The sequence below is a fragment of the Engraulis encrasicolus genome, chromosome 12 (assembly GCF_034702125.1).
Source record: "Engraulis encrasicolus isolate BLACKSEA-1 chromosome 12, IST_EnEncr_1.0, whole genome shotgun sequence".
NCBI lineage: Eukaryota > Metazoa > Chordata > Actinopteri > Clupeiformes > Engraulidae > Engraulis > Engraulis encrasicolus.
In genome coordinates, this window is record NC_085868.1 from 36,025,218 (window position 1) to 36,043,217 (window position 18,000).

Below are 18,000 nucleotides of genomic sequence, written 5' to 3' on the forward strand. Positions count from 1 at the left end.
ATAAAGTTTGTGTTCATAATCAAAATACATTACTTTTTAATATATTAATTCATGAATAAATCAATGCATAGGCTAATTATCTTAAGCAGAAACCAAATTAAACTAGGACAAGACCACGACAACCAGATCAGAGTACAGTTGACTTTCTCGAAAGGAGAGAGATTGATATGTCTCTAGAACATGCTCTTTGGCTTCTGTACTCTCTCTGTCTCTCCTTTCCACTATGGCCTTATAATGAGTGAAAGAAAGCTGTGAAAGCCCATTGGGAAACTCCAACTCCCATTGTCATTGTGACACAGCACTCCACAGCACACAAGTGAACACTGCACACAACGAAATTGCATGTATGCCTAAGCCATGCAAGGGGGCAGCCCTCAATGGCGCCCCAAGGGACCAGTGCGGTGGGACGACCATGCTCAGGGTACCTCAGTCATGAAGGAGGATGGGGGAGAGCACTGGTTAATTACTCCTCCCACCAACCTGGCAGGTCGCGAGTCGCAGGTCGCAACCTTTGGGCTACAAGTCTGACGCCCTAACCGCTTACCCATGACTGCCCAAAAAGGGAAACACACACACATGCACACACTTCCATGTATAAATCAACACATCAATAAGATCTTATGTGCCCATCCCTTAAAATAATCACAGAGGAACACCAGTCCAGAGTAAGAGCACTAGAATTGAGCAGTCTTATGGCTTCAGGGTACAGGCTAGGATTTAAAAAAAAAATTGTAGTCCGTGCCTGAGGGCAGCAGATGGAGCAGGTGGTAAGCAGGGTGGTGACAGTCCTGCAAAATGTTATGCACTCTTCGTAGAAAGTGTGTGGTGTAGATGATACCTATCTCCTGGGGCCTCATGTACAAAGAAGTGCGTGGATTTCCTACCAAGAAAGTGCGGACGCAAAAATCTTGAAAGTTACTTACAGACAAAAAAATCCGGATGTATCAATAAGTGCGTAACCAGGTTTTGCCGTGAAATCTTGCGCACATGCACGAGCACACACGGGCCCAAGTCTCCGCCTTGCCTCCTCCCTTAAATATTCAATATGAATATTCTAATTAGTATGAACAGACCCATTCATGTGCATTCATTGGTTGAAAGAATGGGAAAGGGAATGCGGGAAGGGGATCGCGGGAAATGCATTTCATGATGCGAGGTGAAGGCGCTGTCTCGGATAGCCAATGTAAAAGGAAAAAGGCTGCGCGCAATAGCCTAACAAAATTACTTTGGCTTGTATAGAGTCAGGCATTGGTAATACTTAATGTGAGGACTGCAGAAAAAACTGTCATGTTATACTGCAGTACAATGCAGGTTTCCCAACAATTGATATAAGGCATTCCATCAAAGCACATTGCGATGAGGCAGTCGTCAAGGCTTCCGAGAAATAAACATTTATGTCGGGTATAAATATGAAAGATGACACATGTAGGCTACGCCACATGTAGGCCTATGAATAACTTGCAGCCAATACTCAGTTAGCCTATAAAATAACATGTTAATTGATGGACTAATTTTACATTAAAAGAGAAAGACAAGCACTGCGGTGAGGACTTTCCCAACAAATGCGAGAAGACACATCGCAGATCCAGAAAATATTCAATGTTTAATAGCTGCCAAATACTTGAAATAATTACTGCCGATGGGCATCCAATTTCGTTGTAATTCCAGAATAGTTTCAGAGTCCGCTTCATTTTAATCAGCTGTCTCAATTAATAATATGGTTGAGGTGGTTTTCTTCTTCTTTTTTTTAAAAAAAAAATCACGGGCCTCAACATTAAAATCTACGTTTAACTGGCTGCATCTCTGCAATATTTCCGACTGTGTACAACACATGTAGTTGCGCTGCATGCCTCAGTGTGCCGCCAAAAAGACGCAATGCACAACTTCCCCGATAGCAAAATGTTTTTGGCAGAGTTTTGGGCCAAATCGTGTCTTGGCCTTTTGGCTGGCTTCGGTTTGAGTCCCCGGGCCAAAAGTGGCCCAAATTTGGCATGCCAAAACCAACCAAACCCAGCCATAAATTGACCAAAGTTCACCCAAAACCTATTTGGGATTTCCACGTACAGCCTTAAAGGCCCCAAAAGGATTCCAGACCCCACCCTTCAGCCAAAATGCAGCCATAAAGTACCCATAACTGTCCCAGAACTGCCATAAATGAGCCTAAATACTGCCATAATGTACCCATAATTCAGCCATAATGTACCCATAACTCTCCCAGAACAGCCATAAATGACCCTAAATACTGCCATAAATGTACCCATAATCGATCCCAAATGTAGCCATAATGGGGCCAAATGGATTGTGTCACTTATTTGTCTTATAAGTTTCCCTGTATACTTTAAAATGTAAGTACGGTATACAGAGGAACTTATAAGACAAATATGTGACATTTGGCCCCATTATGGATACATTTGGTTATCACTAAATATTCCTGTTTTTATTGTTTGAAAATCGCACATTTAATAAATGTGTGATTTTCAACAATGAAACTGGAATATTTATGAATATTTAGAAAAAAAAACCAAGACAATTTTAAATACATTTCATTATACTTTATTGCCTCCAAATGCTGTGACTGGTTAGGGTGGGCAAGTGGCTGGATTTGATGGATGGGTATAGCTGCACGGCAAGGTGGCGGAGGACTGGGTGACTTGATGGGTGCTTGGATGTCTGGGTACAGGCCTCTTGTTTTCATCTTGGTCCCCTGGCCAGTAAAAGCAGGTACTCTATTGCCACATAGAGGTAGGTAGATCAGATCAGATTCGCGACATCTAGGAAAGAATAAAAAGATAAACCAAATTGAATTACTACATGCAAAAGTAACTTTGAAAACAGTGGCATTACATTTTTTTTCTTCTTTTATTTAACCTTTATTTAACCAGGAAAATAAACCTGTTGAGATTAAAAATCTCTTTTGACAAGGGTGTCCTGGCCAAGTGGCGGCACAAATGCACTTGATTAATAGAGTAATAGACGGGAGAGGGGGGAGGGGTGTTATTAAAATTTGGTACCTGTTTTTGAGATCCGATTTGATTGACCCCTCCCACAGGTGACTGCAGTGTCCGTTCGCAGCACAGCATCTGAAAAGAGAATGTAGATGTTATTTCATATTTTATACATTTTAAATGACATGAGTAGTAGTAGGCTACAGTAGATTGTACAACCATCTACGGAATTGTCAAAAGTAAAAGGGAGAAAAAGAATAGGAAAAAAACAATTCTCAATCAAACAAAACCCTGCCAAAACGTGCACTTGAGTAGATAGTTGCCCACTGATTCTAAGATCAGAATACTGGTCAAATCTTTTTTTAACGTAGCTTTTAGGTTTTTCAATAACAACAAAGCAGTAGGCTATCTATCTCATTGGGTGTGCCTACAGTAGAATAACTGGTGAAACAGACTGGTCACTATGTTATATCATGTGCCATTGTTAAAGCTTTCTGCTAATTAGTAGCATTAATGCTCCCACTACCCTGGACTTGTCAGTAGGCCTATCTGATGTGTTTTTTTTCCCCCTTATTCAGTCTTTTCCGAGATCCTGGTCTGGGGGCAGGCCTTTGTTTACATTTCACCATGAATTCACTTCTACTTTTACCTTTGACACCTCTAGTAAGCTACTCTCTGTGTTGAGGTATTACAAATGTTAGAGCAAGACTACATAGGCCTACATGGGCCACATTTCTGTATACGGTTTACCCCCTGTTGTTGATAGCTGAACAATACACACTGCCTTAACAACTGATCATGTTAAATAGCCAGCGCTTAAACACAAACTGACCATTGCATTACCCAATACAGACGTATACTTAAAAGCAGTTACATTAAAAGCAAGGACATTCACAACGAACGAAGATTAGACCAGAGAGAGAGGTTAATAAATTGTGGAACCAACCTGTAGTATGCCTGTCAAAAAACAAGTTCCTCCACCGGGTGACTGCCTTCAGCAGCAGCACATCTGAAAAGACAATGTAGAAAAAAGCAGATTCACTCGATTGCTTCAGTAGTAGGCTAGAATTACAGTGAGTCAAACACTTTCCGTGACAGACAGATATTGCTAGATAGTGCTCTGCTTTGTGCCAATAGGTAGAAGATGCTCCATGCCTGAGTTAGCTAGCTCCCGGCTTTTGCTAGCTATCGTTGGCCAGTTAGCTGGGATTGCTAGTGTTGTTGTTCTTTGATTGAAATTCCCTTGGCATTGATATCTGAAAGTGAATTTCAACCACAGAACAACACTTAATCAACCGTTACTGAGTATGAGGGTAGCAACTAAGATTAAATGTCACAGTTGTGTGTCACAGACGTTTGTGTTTTAGCTCCTGTTAAAAGAGTATAGAAGTTTCAGCGCATAAGACGGAAACCGACGGTCACAGACCTATGAAATCAACATGAAAACCGATAACACAAAATGCCTCATCTCTTAAGTCATCGGCGGTTGTATTTAATATAAAAACGTGTCAACTGCACTTACCTGCATTAACTGAAGTCTGACACACACTGGCGCTGGGGAAACTGAAGTGAGGCAAGCAGCACGAGTTTCTCTTGACAGTTGATTTTGGCAGTCTTTTGGATTGCCGTAAGCGCACCAATGTAGAACGTTGCTGTCCCGCTCTCCACCCGAGGTTCAGATTAACCTGACACATGCCATAACCTGGCCATAACTCATTCACTCACAGTCCGCGCGTTTTAATGTGTTGTGGGACGCCATAAACAACCCATATTTTAGCCAAATCTTGGGTTTTTTTGCTTTCCAGAGGAACGCCCCAATTCACTGGCGCCCAGGTAAACCATAACCATGCCAAAATTTTGCCAAAAGCGTATGGCTTGCCAAAAGGAAGCCATAAATTGCAGATATCTGCCAAAACAAAGCCAAAATATCTGCTATCTGGGTTACGACAACTTCCATGCTTACGGAAACTTCCACAGCAGCCCTGAAATTCGCGTGGAGATCCGCAGTTTTCCACGCCTAGTCTGTTTTAGTACATCTGACCGTGACCGTGGAAAACAACTTAAGTAGCTTTTTTGTCCGTAAGTGAGCTTCGTACATGAGGCCTGGTCTGCTTTTGAGGAGCTTGAGACCGCACCAAAGACCCATACATCAGAATGCTGCTGTTCGCACAGTTACAAAAGTTCACTACACAGCAATGTAGGCTACCATAAAGTTGTTTCATAATACTTTGCCAAAGTGGAGAATGAGGCCATATACAGCAAGATTAAAGGTCATTCCCATGTATGAATGCTAAATCACATTGTATGAGGATCCTTTCCATACCGATTAATTAACGTTACAGACTGAGCTATAGCCTGCACATAGTTTATGTAAACAAGCAATTATTTTATTATTTTATTGATAGTTACATTAAATCGTTGACATGTTAGCCACTAATACACAAATGAATATGGTTTATTTTTTATTAATATTTGAATATTCCTGTTCACATACCAACAGGACAAAAGGGTTGGTATGTATCACATATGAGGCAAGCTAAAGACCTAGAAACTAGTTTTGATTCTGCCCTCTGCCTTAGAGCACCATACCAGAGATGGTGTAACAAGGTATCTCTGACCATACTAACTGCCATACAGTCAATCAGAACAGGTGCTGCCAATAAAAGGTTCCATGTCAACCCATGACACTTTCTCTCAACATTCTATTCTTAACGAGCACCTGCAACTACCATTCTAGAAGTCTACTGTTCAGCTCTTCAATGCAATCTGATATTGTCTTGCTGGAATGTTTATGACAGCCAGCTGCTTGGCTCAATGGCAAAGGTGCTGGATTAGAGATATGGAGGTTGTGAGTTCGAATCCCACTTGGACCCATGTTGATTTTCAAAATTATATCATATGCAGTGTTCCTTAGCCAACGTAAAATACCATGTATGTCATTTAGTATCAATGGCAAAGGTGCTGGATTAGAGATATGGAGGTTGTGAGTTCGAATCCCACTCGGACCCTTGTTGATTTTCAAAATTATATCATATGCAGTGTTCCTTAGCCAACTTAAAATACCATGTATGCCATTTAGTATATCCCCAAAACGTGGAGCTACAACACTTTCAAGATGGCTGAATGAAGTGAAAAGAAATCCCGCACACTGTCCGTTCCACCAACAAACTTTAATACAACGTTTCGGTCATCCGACCTTCTTCAGGTAAAGTTAAGATGGCTGAATCAAAGATGGCTGAATTGTTTGACCCATAACTTCTGACTGGGTGGATGGATTTTTTCCAACATTTCTTTTAGCTTTGTTTTCTGAATAGTAGTTTGTTTTTAATTTAGGGATAGAGATATCAAAAATAACACTGCTCATCTCTGACCCAAAAGGCAAGCCCGCTTCCAGCATTTTCTGTGAGAATTTCTTTATTTTTGTGGCTATTCAGAACTTAGTACATTTTCAGGGAGGGCATGATAACTGTGAATGAACACATGTATAATTATGTGCGTAACAAAAAAATAAAAAATAAATTAAAAAAAATATTGTAAAAATATAAAAAAATGCCAAACAGTGACATCAACACAGCAAAACTGAGAGCCCCTCTTGGTTCAACAAGCTTATTTTCAAGTAAAAATACCCAGTCAGTCTAGTCCATTTTAATTGATACAAGCATTACAAGAGATATTTCCTTGATCTGATAATGGGTCACTTGTTCTGCATAGTTGGTTATCTAGGGGAAACAGTGATACAAAAAGTAAAAGTAATAGTGAAAAACCCTGCCACAGATTCCCTCCAACAGAGGTCTCCAAGTAACTGGCTATGACTCAATATCAGATCAAGAAAATGTCTGTAAAATGCTTATATTGACAAGTGTAATAGTTTTTAGGTCTCGAGATTCTAGTTCTATAATTCTAGTGAGTTATTGGAGGGCTTTAATGTTCGATTAGGATTGACATGACTGACTGGGCCATTTTATTTGAAAATTTCACAAAAATAAGCTTATTGAAATGTGTGGGGCCATCAGTTGTGCCGTGTTGACGTCAGGTGGATAGACAGCTGACATTGCTGTTGGAAAACAACTAGAATGATATAGATAATTCTCCATGTTTTGATTCCCTGCATGGAAATGCACAATGAAAATCCAAGAAAATAAAGAGAATGCATAAATGAGAAGGTGAGTCCACACTTTTGGCCTGTACGGAATGTTATTTAGAAACTTTAAAAAAAATGCATTGTGGTAACTTTTCAGATTTGCCAAGTTATAAGCCATTGACACTCTTGGACACACATTCATTAACAAAAAGTGATTTGGCCTATTTAAAAATATACTGTATAATAATAATTAATCTGCATTCAGATTGATTCAGTGTTCTATGTTCTAGAAAATAAACACTTGCCTTTTTCAATGATTGTGATAATACTGCTGAATATAGGAGGGTCCTCTGGTTTGACACAGTAATATAATCCAAGTTCATTCCGAGTTATATTGTGAATGAACAGGCTACTTGATTTTTCCAAGTACCGGTATTTGCTTTTGAATTCCTTCTCGTGTTGCTTGTTGTATCGATACATGTTAAATGAGCGTAGTATGTAGATTGGACGCCCAGACTTGCGTTGTATGAACCAGTAAATCTCATCTTCAGCAACAGAACAGTTCAAAGTCACATTCTGTCCTAATTCAACTGCTAGCTTGGTTGAGTTTTCTGATGAGGATAATTGAAGCTACTACCACCATGGTGATAATCAATGATGTAATTGATTTAAAGTTTGTGAATCAGATCAATTGATGCAATCAAATAGGTTGCTCCTGACAAGATTTTGAGTTGCAAGTCTGATCTGAAGACAAACAGGGCTTTGCAGACAACTAATAGGGTGGGCATTACAGGAAACTCAGAAAAAAAAAACTGTAGAAAAAAGTAGTCCATTACCAGGAAATGACCACTATGTGTGTTTGCTTCATTAGTTTATTAATTGCTAGGTTTATTACATGGAATTACATTACATTTAGCAGATGCTTTTGACCAAAGCGACTTACAGGTTGTCTGAAAAAAAAAATCTAGTAAAAATCTTAAACTCCCCCTCATTGTATGAAGCAAAGCAATCTGTGAAAGACAACATCTATTTTCAGATTCGAAATAAGACTGGTTTCCTGTCTTTTCATGTCTGCCTTGTTGTTGCACAGCAGTAGGGAGAGCAAGGCCCTGCATACATGATCAGCCAGTACAGCAGGATGTTTTCCCCTGACCTCCAAGCACCATGAGTGAACATCGAACTAGTTCCTTCTTTCCTGGTGCTTGTGGCCTCTGGTCTTGGTGTTGCCAATAGACAATAGTTTCCCTGCATCGGCAGAGCCGCTTTTATTTGATTACAAATCAGATAATGACCTTTCAACTGTACTTTTACAAGATAATGAATAGAACTTTGATCATCAACAACGTCGAGCTTCGTGCCACAAGGCCACAAGGAACATCGCTGGATGGGAAGAACTAGTTTGACTTTCTCACATATGTGCAGACATGGAGCTTGAAGCTTCACAATGTGACTCTTCCACTGACAGACACATTTAGGACAAGAAAGGTTGAGGCCAGGTGGAGTGAAAAGAAGCATTCATTGCCCACAACTTAACTCTTTTGAGGCTGTAGGTGTAAAATTTTTACAGGCACAGGGATGTTAAGATGATGACTCTCCTCACACGTTTATGTTTTTTCTGTTAAGCTCACGGTGACAGCCCTGACTGTTTTATTGTTTCCTATTCCTTTCAATGTGTAGGCCTACGTGTATGTAATTTAAGTGCAGCAACTCCACTGCAACATGCTGTGCAACCTGCATCCACTGCACGGTTTACATTACAAGCTGAAGCCAATCAGTTATCAGGCCAGAAATCTAAGCGGTTGGAAACCATTTTTAATTGGAAAAAGAATGCCTATGCCACCTGAGCGTGCACAATTCTAATGATAGCCCATGTGATAAACAACCAACTCAAACTGTCTTTGTCCTATTTCTGTGTAGCCTGAGAGAGCGGCTTGCCATTGTTAAACACACAACGTCCATTTGAGTTGTTGAGAAAATGACAGCAACGAAACATGCACTCCACTACAAAGTCTTTGTGTCTGTAAGGCCTCAGTTCATTTTCTACATTCTGTCTATCAGTCAGGCTTCAGTGCGGCATCTGAACACCACATGGGTGGTGGTGGTGTTGTCTCTGATCAAAGCAGCTGTTGGAGGGTCACACTCAGACAAGGTGTCATCACTGCTCTAGAAGAAGAATAACAGGAAGTCATTCACTACATTTTAAAGTTCAGTTATATTTGCATATAGGCCTAGTAGCCGATTTACCATCAAGTTGATCTGATGACGCTCCCCCATACTTGAGTTTGTTCTTCTTCTGTGTCCAACAATACCCACTGGTTTTCATGTTGTACAGAAAGGACATGACATGTTTAGTTTAGGCAATGTTACTCTGGTTTGTAAGCAGCTTTAGATAAAAGTGTCATGTAATGTAATGTAATGTTATAATAATAATAACAACAACAATAATAATAAAACTAATAATAACAATAATAATAATAATAATAATAATAATAATAATAATAATACATTTTATTTTAAGCGCCTTTCAAGATATCCAAGGTCACTTTACATTAAAACAGAGAAATGACAGTAGAAAAAGTAGGCTACAAAGCATCAATGAATTTATACATCACATCTAAAAATAGGAGAATAATGTACATATAATGTAATGTTTTATATTACTCTAGTCAGGGTTTATAGAACCTTACCCACGAGTAAAATGAAGAAGACACCATTCAACACACACGATAGAACAAAGTGGTTTAGCCATGATTGTAGATTATCCTCTTCATTAATCCTCGTGCAATACTTTGGAACCAACACATCTTCTATTACAAAAGGAATATTTGTCTGTCATCCATTAACTACTTGTGACTTTAAGTCTTTGACACTCCAGAAAACATATTAATATAGGACAAAAAGGCTATTTAGACTACATAAATGCACAAAAATATTGATTTTTAAACATGTAGGCCTATATCTTACGGTGCAATTTCAATAAAAATAACAAACATGGTTTATCTACAAAAAATCATGCATTTTATTTACTCCATTGTTTGCTTAACCTTATTTTGACAAATATAATGAATCACTTACCTTTTTCAATGACCACTATAGACCTGCTGAATTCAAGAGATTCAGGGATGCCACAGTAGTACAATCCAAATTCTTTCCTAGTTACGTTGCGTATGAACAGGCTAGTTTGATCTTTTTGTGAGTAGCCCTATTTGTTTTTAAATTCTTGGTGTTGATGTTTATACTTTGGGTGACCATATACGTTAGTAGTATGTATGTAAATAGGAGAATCAAACTTGTGTTGTATGAACCAGTAAACCTCCTTTTTAAGTAGCGAACAGAGGGGTATGGCACTATTTTGGGGCTTAATACAGTTAAAATCATTGGCCAGGGTTTATAAAGGTGGTAAAGTGTCTTATTTTTCATGTTGAGCGTTGTCTTGCTTTCAGACAAGTTAAAAGAGGGAATATGTCGCTAAGCTAGTGAAAGTCAATGGATCCGTGTAGCATGCTACAATGCTACACGGATACATTGACTTTCACTAGCTTAGCGACATATTCCCTCTTTTAACTTGTCTTAAAACAAGACAATGCTTAATATGAAAAATAAGACACTTTACCACCTTTATAAACCCCAGCCAAAGATTTTAACTGTATTAAGCCCCAAAATAGTGGCATACCCCTTTAAAGTCACATTCTGCCCCAACTCTACTGTTATGTTCGTCAAATGATCTGCCACGACACACAAGGGTAAAAACACAGAGAGAAACCACAAGAAACAAAGCATACTTCTACTTAACAATACACTATATGATCTTGCTGCCTCAGATTTGTGAATCAGATTAAACATGCAATTAAATGCATAACTGTCACTGACAAGATTTTGAATTGCTCTGAAGACAGACAGGGGTCTGAAGGCAAATAACAGATTGAGCGTTAAGCACAGGAAACAAGAAAAAAAGGTAGACCACTACCAGGAAACAACCACCATAGTGAGTTCCTTCATTATTACAAACCTTCATCTAACTCTGAAAACAATTCTGTTATGCATAGTGTTCTGTAGATGTCATTGTAGAGGGAGTGTGACAGCAGTCAAATATTAAGAACAGAAAAAACCCAAAAATGTGAAAATGAGTGTTGGGACTAAACATAACCGAGTGGATACCATGATCTTTTTTGGCAGCCTTGTCTCTTGTCGGCCTTGTCTCTTGTCAGTTCCACTCCCCATGCGTAAGCTTAAAGATTAATTCTTAATTCTTTCTTTGTAAGGCCCAAAAGATACAGGTACATGTGGGCAAGCAAACCTGAAGCAAAGCAAAAGGAAAAGCCTTATTTTCTTTGTCTGGACATGCAGCTGCGAGGCAATATTTGATAGGATGTTATGTCCTTAAGTGCTAGAGGCCATAAAATGAATGGGCTAAGACAACCATCTGATTGTCCTACAAATGGATATACATCAATCAAACAAAGGGGACATTCTGATTAGGTAGGGCTTATTGAGGGGTGGTCACGGACCTACTCCATCCTATAGTTGTGGCTATGCCTACAGAAGAGTAGGCCTATGTACAGTACAATTTATTGATCCCAGGGGGAAATTAAGGTGTCAAGTTGCATTCTTACATAAATAGTACAGAATACATTACATAAAAGACATTACATCATTACACATATTTTAACCATATTTCACTCTTACATTCAGCCCAAGCACATGCATTCATTCACACATACAAACCCCAACTCCGATGAAGTTGGGACGTTTGGTAAACATCAAAAATGCTATCATTTTCAAAACATTCAATCTATTCATTAGATGGAGAATAGTGAAAAGACAACATATTAAGTGTTAAAACTGAGAAAAAATATTGTTTTGGGGGACATATGTACTCATTTCTAATTTGATAAATCCAACACGTCTCAAAAGAGTTGACGGGACAATTAAATGCAGCAAATGTCGAGGAAGACTAAAAACAAAACAAAAGACAACACTTAACAGTTAAATACATTAACCGATGAGATGATTTTATATAAAAAACAGTGTTAATTCCTATCTTGGACATGATTTCACCAGCTTAAATGGGGGGTGTATTCCTTGTCATGTTTTGCAATGTTTTTCCTTTCTGTAGTGCTTGAAGTGTGACAGGTCTTGACCAAAAACCCCACCATTTTATCACCTCTGTCCTTATGATGGAGCCAAACTGTTAAAAACATAGTAGAGAATGCAATTTGACCTTACTATGTGCAGTAATCGAAGATCTCCCTTCAAAATATAATGCATGAGTGGCTTTTCATGCTGTTTAAAACCCATTTATACCATTCAGCACTGTATTTAACTCTACAGATGAGTGAGAACATTTTAACCAATGCACTACTGCACCCGCATGCCATCATGGAGGCTGACTTTAGCACTAACACAAGTTGGATGGTCCATTTTTACTGTAGCACAGGATGTGCAATGCTCTATTATTGTCAAAAAGAATGGACTTCTACAACTTCTGCTGACTTCTGTAAGCAAAGGACAGTTTCCCATGTATTCTGGGTTTATTTTCAGGTGTGCTCAGGTGCATAGGAGAATGTTACACCCCTGTATCATTTTCATGCATTAAGCATTCTTAATATGGTCAATTTTCAATAGCTCTAATTCCTGGAGTGCTAGAGTGAGACTACACCAATATATATTTCATGATGTCATGAACCTATGCAATGATTTTATTAACAAAAAATATGTCTTATATACACTCAATCGTGGTAAATCAAAGGGAATTCAAAAATGTATGTAATAACTATGGTAATTATTCCCTTTGCATCTTTAATTCTGAGTGACTCAGCCTCTCTGTGATAATCTTATACCTGGACACCTATATTGTCCGTCAGTACAATTCATTTTGAAATGTTCTTCTTTGTTGTTTTATCTTATTTGGATGTTTACTAAATTTCACTGATCCCCGTCCCAACTCTTTTGAGACGTGTTGGATTTATCAAATTAGAAATGAGTACATATGTCCCCCAAAACAATATTTTTTCTCGGTTTTAACACTTAATATGTCTTTTCACTATTCTCCATCTAATGAATAGATTGAATGTTTTGAAAATGATAGCATTTTGATTTTATTCACTGTTTACCAAACGTCCCAACTTCATCGGAGTTGGGGTTTGTACATACATTCTCTCTCTCTCTCTCTCTCTCTCTCTCTCTCTCTCTCTCTCTCTCTCTTTTCGCTCTCGCTCTCTCTCTTTCTCTCTCTCTCTCTCTCTCTCTCTCTCTCTTCCCTCTCTCTCTCTCTCTCTCTCTCTCTCTCTCACACACTCACACACACACACACACACACACACACACACACACACACACACACACACACACACACACACACACACACACACACACACACACATGCAGGTGTTACTTGAGACCAGTGGGAATTAATTGAGATGAATTTGTGTTTTGCTGCCTCAATAGCTCTGTGCTACCCCCTAAAATCTCAAGTACTGTATGTCTGGTCTCACTTGGTTGCAGTTTCATTTTCCAGATCCTGATTTTCCAGATAAAGAAAATTGCAAGTTATAAGCATTTGAAAGTGGACATTTTTGTCTGTGAATTTGGTATGTATTTATATGAAAAATAATCTAATTGAAAGTGCATCCTCTCACAGTGACAGTGTGTGCATATTTTGTGTGTTTATTTAGGCTACTAATCTAATACAACTCCTGCAATATTAAACTTTCTTGCTTTGGAGTAGTGGCGATGGGGCATAAAGTGACAGGCCTCTCTCTTAGCCACAGCTCTGCTAGATATTATAGCTCCCTCTGGTGGAGGTTTTGGAAAAAGAGCAATAGGCCTATAAGCTCTCTCTCTCAGGGCCCAAGCCATGACAAACAGTGGCTCTATACACATTTTGCACTGCAGAGGACTATACAAAGCTGGTTCAGGAGTAAGCCAGGTTAAGTTAAGAGGTAAATAATTTACTAGAAGGTCCTGGAGTATCTCCAGTGTCTTGGAAATTATGTCTCCGGGCTCTTCCATTGGATGATTTGCCTCTTAACTTAACCTGGTGTTCTCTATGACCAGTTTTGTAATATAGGCCCCTGCAGTCAGCATGGAACTGTCTGACTATTTGTAGCTGTCTGTGTCAAGTACCTTTGCGGTGTAATTACAACACTAGCACATGGCATTACAAAGCTGTTACACCATTTACTCCGTTGTACCTAATGAGATAGATAAACTTACTTGTTTCAGAGTTGTTACTGAAAACCTAACAAGGACAAACCACAAACTTCATCCCACCAGTGCAGTTAGCTGATCGTAAGACAAGTATATGGGTCTACTGGTTACTTAGATAAGTTGCTTGTGTTGGAAGGAAACTGTGTTTTTTTTAAACTTTTACTTTTGACACCTCTGCATAATGGTCAATATCAGCGCACCAACTGCAGATCTGATATGCTACACACATTAACGTAATAAAACACATGCATCTCTTGGCATGTGTGAACTCCACACACTGGGACAGAATGACATCAGCTGCTGAGGAGATGTGCAAATGAGTCACACTACTGCATAGGGATGCACCGATACCACTTTTTTGAAAACCGATACAAGTACGAGTACATTAATGTGTGTACTTGCCGATACAGAGTACCGATACCGATACCTTCTACCACCAAAAAGCAATGAGAATAAATGCATGGCCTTGTTTTTTCCACCTGCGATATTTTTATTGTCCATTTCCATGTAGATTTAAATGTTAGTAAATGTATGAGGTGGCACTTTTTTCCATGCTGATTTCAAGTCCACAGAACATGACAAGATTTTGCATTGTTTTGAGTAATAGTAGTACTCGTAGTTGGTACCGGTAAGTGCTTGACGAGTACGAGTACGAGCATAATGAGCAGTATCGGGAGCTGATACCGATACCAGTATCGGTATCGGTGCATCCCTACTACTGCAGGCAGACAACTGTTTTTGACTTAGTTGCGACTTTACCAGGTGTTCATACACTGATGGGGTTTGTAAGTCAAATTAATCTACGGTCATTTATTTTACGTATAATGAATGCATTTCTGGATAGGCCTACCTTTTGTTGTAGTGGTCTTTCTATTAAGAAGGGCAATGACATAATTTTAGATACATTCACAAATTTTTATTCAAAATCAAATAAGCAAAATGAAAACAAAAAATAATGTCTCCTTAATATCTTATGACTGCTTTTTCCTGGATAAATCTCTACTATTGCAAGAAAGAGCTCAATCAACAAGCCAGAATAAAAGGACAATAAAAGAAATAGTGAACATGAAAATAGAAATCGAATATAGTCTCAGCACAAGCTCATACAGAATTATCCACATAACTGCAGCAGATGAGGAAACAACTAAGAGAGAAACCCTAATATAATAATTACACATCAGTTGATAATATATTATGTACATTTATGGAATACATTTCTATATAAAGTGCAAGGGTTATCCATTTCCAAACAAACAAAATGCATATCCATATTTCTACACATTTCTAAAATTAGAATAATCAGTATAGCTTGAATGGATACATTTAGGAGGGACAGATCGAAGGTGATATGTCAGAATAACAGAATGAACGACTCTTTAGGTCTTAAGAGACAAATGTACACTTCTTCTGTTAATATATGGAGACCGAGGAGATCTCAGACAACCATAGGTTAGGTAGGTCATCGACTTAAATTCCTGCCAGTCCACTCTTGCACTATATGCACTGACATGATCGTGTATTTCTTCTGTCAATAGTTCTTGTGGAACAAAACAGTTGAAAGATTTTCTTTCCTCCAGAACATTTTGGTATCTTTGTTAGATCAGACTCTATTTATAGCCTACTTGTGAAGTAAAGACAAAGAAACAAAAATAAAATCGGCACCTTGAAATGGTGAGAGAATTTTTCTTTTGTATGTCTCTTAAGTAGGCAAAAATAAATCATAAAGAAAAACATTAGTGTCCCATATCACAGTGACAATAGTGTTGTGTGTGTGTGTGTGTGTGGAGCTTATATACATCAATGTAATCATGAAAACCATGAGCTTCTAAAAGAGACTGCTCTGCTGTGACTGGAGCGGCAATCACCAGCATTCTACATGCTGCCCCCTAGTGTATGTCTGTAGAACAGCACAACACAAGGCGCTCCATCTCTCTCTCTCTCTCTCCTCCCACCACAGGCAGGCCTATAAACTCACAACAACTGTCACTGTAGTTATACATACATGTATGTATACACACGTACAACACTTGGAAACTATACACATCATCGTCATCATCATCATCACACCAAAGTCATTGTCGTTATAATCAATACAAATCACTGATTGATACAAAAAGCAGTATTACACCAAATAAATTATACAGGATCAGGCAAAGTTTTGGACAGCTATGGGACTGAGGGTAAGGATATCGTTTGGGGGCGGTGGTAGGGGTGAAGGGGGAAATAAAGGGCAGAAGGAGAAAAAATGAACTCACTTTCCTCCACATCTCTTTGCAAGCAGAACAAAAAGATTACATTTGAGAAGGTCAGGAAATTCACCCCAGCTCGACAGAAACCTGTGTTTTTCATCCCTTTCAAAGACAAAAAAAGCCTGCCTATTTATGGAGGGTACAAAAATAGCCCAGTTAGGCCTCTGCTTCCTGCCTGTGCGGATAGATTGTGTGCGATACTTGAAGATAATGTTGGACCTGAAGATGTTTTAAAGTATTTTTGGGGGGGCTTTTTGGCCTTTATTATTACAGGACAGTGTGAGAGTAGACAGGAAACAATTGCGAGAAAGAGATGGGGCAGGGCCGAAATGACCCCGGCTGTATTCGAACCAGGGGCTCCGTGGGCAATGTAAGCCCAAATGTGGGGGGCTTATCGTGCTGAGCCACAGCGACTCCCCGGACCTAAAGATGCTAGATGGATATCCCCAAGAATCCTCACAAGGATACACTTCCTAAAACCAAAATCGGATGTGGCACCAAGGCAGAATAATGCACCACGTCCACTCCACTACCCCATTGTGCATTTACCGACGAGGGTTATTGAGACGTCAGTTGCACCACATTAATGTCACACACTCACTCCCCATTGGGTATCTACCAACGAGGCCACATGGTATTGAAACGCTAATCGTACATTAGCATCACACATCATCACCATGCAGCCCGGAACTGATCCACACTTACCCTCCATAACCAGGAACTATGACAAACTATCTTAGTATGTCCTTCTGCTTGGGTGCCACCAGAGAACAAACACAGCGGCTACCTGGAAAAAGGTACAGGGGAGTCATGTGTAGTACAGACCAAAATGCATGAAAGGGAGCTGAAATACGACGCAACAATGCATTTGGAATAATGTGTTTGCAACATTTGCTTGCGCGACAATGCCTTTGTAGTGTGTTTGCAACATTCGTTTACATGGGTTCACAGCTCTGCGGCAGGCCAAAGCACATGCAAGATCATAACCGGTAGGGTAACAGACAGAGGCCATACATGGTGGTACCACCTGGGAATCCATCAACACAAACTTCCTGTAGATTAATGAACATGGCACACCTTCCCGGAGGTACACTTGTAACTTGCCAGACACCTTGATTTTATGATGACATTTTTGCGAAATAAACAAACTGTTTGGACTTCTTCTAGCTAGCATAATTGAGGATAAGCTAGTAGAAATAACAAATATGTACAAAAAATAATTAGCCGTTTTTTTTTCGGTTTTATAATTAAAATTTTCCTTCATTTCTTCTACGAAAAAGTGCTCTATTAATTATTCTGACATCCAGAAAATATCCAAATGGATAATATTAAATACCTTCCAGATACTTCCCAGAAGTGAAACTTGCTGCAAGACCCTAGACACACTAGCATCAATTTCAACACCCACTGACTACCAATCAAACGACAAACAGTATTTCAGCTATTCAAACACATGCAGGTCTCCATTTCCTGAAAGCATTGTCGCTTATCAGCTAGTAACTTAGTAGGTTGCCAA

General features: G+C 39.1%; 1 long non-coding RNA gene across 1 annotated transcript; it reads right to left on the reverse strand.

Moving 5' to 3' along the window:
- Nucleotides 1–2,642: 2,642 nt before the first annotated feature.
- On the reverse strand, nt 2,643–4,649 carry LOC134460231 (uncharacterized). The gene is made up of 3 exons (XR_010037027.1): nt 3,892–4,649; nt 3,012–3,080; nt 2,643–2,771 (listed from the first exon to the last, which is right to left on the reverse strand). It is a non-coding gene; the product is annotated as an uncharacterized LOC134460231 (long non-coding RNA).
- Nucleotides 4,650–18,000: the final 13,351 nt, after the last annotated feature.